The sequence below is a fragment of the Eleutherodactylus coqui genome, chromosome 2 (genome assembly GCF_035609145.1).
Source record: "Eleutherodactylus coqui strain aEleCoq1 chromosome 2, aEleCoq1.hap1, whole genome shotgun sequence".
NCBI lineage: Eukaryota > Metazoa > Chordata > Amphibia > Anura > Eleutherodactylidae > Eleutherodactylus > Eleutherodactylus coqui.
In genome coordinates, this window is record NC_089838.1 from 235,530,367 (window position 1) to 235,534,206 (window position 3,840).

Consider the following 3,840-nt stretch of genomic DNA (forward strand, 5'->3'; position numbering starts at 1 on the left):
TACAACGAGGCCTAAACCAAATAGAGCATCAAACTTCAACTGTCTTTCAACTTTTATGTGATCGCTATTATCCGTTGGATAATGGCAATCATGTGACCAGAGACCGCTCACCACAGCCCTTGGTCACTGCTCCAGGCTCTCTGCTACCTTTAGTAGCCAGGAGCAAGGAGATTTTAAATTTCCCGGGCCCTCCCCAGCTTTTGCGCTTGCGTCCGCCACTTTGGCGATGGGCGCATGCGCCAAAGCTGGGGAAAGCTCCATGGTTAAGGATCCCGTCGGGGGACATCACCGGAGGCCTTAGGTAAGTAATTTCACCTCCCCTCACGGATTGGATCTGTGACTGAAGGTAAAATTTTAACTTTTTTTTACTTTTACGTGATCGCCATGACGAAGAACTGCGTATCGCAGCCCACCGTGAGATCTCCAGGCTCTCGGCTATATTTGGTTGCCAGGAGCGGGGAGATTTTAAATTACTGTCGCAATCGCTATCTTTTGCACATGCGTCCGCCATTTCAGCGATGGGAGTGTGCCCAGAAGTCGGGATACCAGTGATCGCGTTACCAAGGCGGGGGGGGGGGTGGCTTCCCGCGGCCCCCCCATGACAGTTCCAGGTTCGTCAGCTACCTCCAGTAACTGACAGCAGGGACCTGTCACGTCCACAGCCTGCAGGGCTTTAATCCCTAAAAGAAGCGTGTTTTTACGGCCCTAGCAAACCAGGACATAAATACACTACAGGGTGGTCACTAGGGGGTTAAATTGTTGTCAATCTTATGTATGTTTATTGATAGATAATAATTATTATTATCATTTGTATAGCGCCAATTTATTCTGCAACGAAAATTACAGAAATTAGAAGTTACATATGGTATTCAATTATTTAGAAACAGAGGGAGTTGGGGGGGGGTAACAGGAGGTACAGGGGCAGAAGGTGGAGCAGGGGGGAACACAGCAATGCGACAATAGCATGCGATATACAGTTTTTAGGACACCAACGGGGTGGGGGTAGTACAGGAAGTATGGGGCAGGAAGAGTACATAATAGGCAAAAGTGGAAAGCCATAGGGAGGGGCATATTGTGGGAGTGGGGGATAAGATCAGGAGGTTTGGCGGGCTTCTTTGGAGAAGTGCGTCTTTAAGGCGCGTCTGAAGTTCCGTGCAATAGGGACTGTCCGGACGTTTTGGGGTACAACATTCCAGAGAATCAGTGCTGCTCTAGAGAAGTCCTGGAAGCGAGCATGTGAGGTTCGTATTAGAGGGGTGTTTAGTCTGTGTGTTAGCAGAGCCGAGCATGTGGGTTGGGTAATGTATGGACAGGAGGGAAGCGAAATACGTAGATGTGGTGCCATGGAGACCATTGTGGTTGAGGGTGATGGGTTTGAATTGATTTCTGTAGTGTATGGGTAGCCAGTGCAGCGACTGGCATAGTGCAGGGGCGTCTGAGAAGCAGCTAGATAGAAAGATGAGTCTAGCAGCCGCGTTTAATATGGCTTGGAGAATGGAGAATCTGGTGCGGGGAAGGCCAATGAGCAGTGAGTTGCAGTACTCGAGTCGGGAATGGATGAGGGCGACAACGAGTGTCTTTAGCGTGTCCGTGGTGAGGAACGGCTGGATTTTAGCAATATTCCTGAGGTGCAGGTCGCACGTTCGGGCCAGAGATTGGATATGGGGGGTAAAGGAGAGGTCAGAATCCAGTATAACCCCAAGGCAGTGGGTGTGCTGTCTGGGGGATATGGTGGTGCCGTCTACTAAGATGTTGGGAGAAAGTCATCTGGCTGAGGGTGGAAAGACAAGGAGATCAGTTTTTAAGAGGTTTAGTTTGAGAAAAAGGTAGGATATGATGTTAGAGACAACAGACAGATAGTTAGTGATGTTTTGGAGGAAGGGTGCAGAGATGTAACGGGAAGAGGTGCATAACTGGGTGTCGTCAGCGTAGAGGTGGTATTGGAGGCCAAATCTGCGGATGGTTTGACCATTCGGGGCTGTGTAGATAGAGAAGAGAAGGGGGTCGAAGACCGATCCCTGGGGGACCCCAACAGCGAGGGAGAGGAGATAGAGCCAGCGAAGAAGACGCTGAAAGAGCAGTCAGAGAGGTAGGAGGAGAACCAGGAGAGAGCAGCGTCCTTTAGGCCGATGGAGCAAAGCATAGCAAGGAGGAATGGGGTGCATATTTGTGTAAAATTTGTGGATCTTGCAATGCACAAATCTCACGGGATGTTCTCACTCGTGTGAATGCAGCCTAAGCCTGAGTTTGAAACAAAAAAAGCCATTGACCAAAAAATGCATAACAAGAGAAAAAAAACATGAACGGACAATCTAAGGTGCAAATAAAAGAGTGCTGGAGTCAATAGGACCTAATACTTTGGAATTTGTTGGTGCTCAGAAAAAGGTTTATATAGGCAGTCTTATTAGATTTCATTTGACATCAGAGCGATATCTTCAGAATTGGAGGTAGTACTGCATACCAGTCAGTAAAGGGAGATCTAGCATGTGTTAGTGACTGTTGACCACTAGATGGATCTTTAGCATGTAGGTAGAAGTTGTCTCTTCCAAACTGCATTAATCCTGTACATAGTGAGGGTCTTCTGCAGACTCTAATTAGCTTGAGACCATATATAAAGAAAAACTTTATAGTGGTGGCTTTACTGTTGCCACATTACGAGAGGGCATAGCTGGGAGAGTAGGAAGTAGAGAATGCTTCCTATACACTACAAAGAAGGTTGACTTGGAAGAAGACTCATAGTATTGGTTGTCATGGGCAAATTCCAGCAACTATGAAGTTGTCAATGCTTCTGGGTAAAGTAGGTCACCAACAACTCCTAGAAAGTAAGTGTACAGTCTTTTTTTTAACCCTATGTGACTAAGTGTGGCCCAAGTCAAGAATTTGTGATGTAGCATGAGTGCAACAGAGGTTTCTCGGGTGGAGGAGTTATTGCAACTCGCACCGTGGCAAAGATGATCCTTTTAGAGTCAATGCTGCTCTTGGGTTCTGTGGAGGTTTTAAGCTAGACAAAGTACCCAGTTTGGTATTTTTGGAATAGTATAGTAATAGATAATTAGGTTGAACCTAGAAAGGAACAGCCATCACCTGGCTTCACGTGGGTTAAACTGGCAAGCTGTGATGAAGTACAGTAATCTCTCATTTTAATCCAGCACCCAGCCTGGGCTCTCCGCTCTGCTAACGAAACTAGACTGCGCACCCCTCTGATTCGAACTTCTCATTACCACCTTCAAGACTTCTCCAGAGAGGCACCAGTCCTCTGCAACGCACTACCAAAGGATACCCGGGCAATCCAGGACTCACAGAACTTCAGGCGTGCTCTAAAAACGCACCTCTTCAGGGAGGCATACCGCATTCCCTAAACAAACCCCTCTGTACATTGCCTGATAACATGCTCCCTGACCTACTGACTGCAATCGTTGCCAGCCACCATCAACTGCCCCTGCAGTCATTCCGTTTCTGCCGTCACACGGCTAAATGTCTGGCCACTGTCTGTGTATAGCATCCCTCACACTCCACCTCGCCATACCGTGCACATCTCCAGCCCCTTTACCTTCTGTATCACCCCATTACTTGTAGTATGTAAGCTCGTTGGAGCAGGAACCTCACCCCTATTGTTCCCATCAACTGATTATTATGTAACCGTGGTTCTGTAATTTTTGTACTTTTGTCTTTCTGTATTCCCCCTGTCTATGTAAGCGCTACAGAATATGTTGGAGCTATACAAATAAAGATTATTATTATTATTAATCTATATAGATGAGCACTAGAAAACTGCTCCCTCCAACAGGCGCCTCCATTATTCTAAGGTCAGCTTCACTGCATAGAGAAGAACATGCAAAG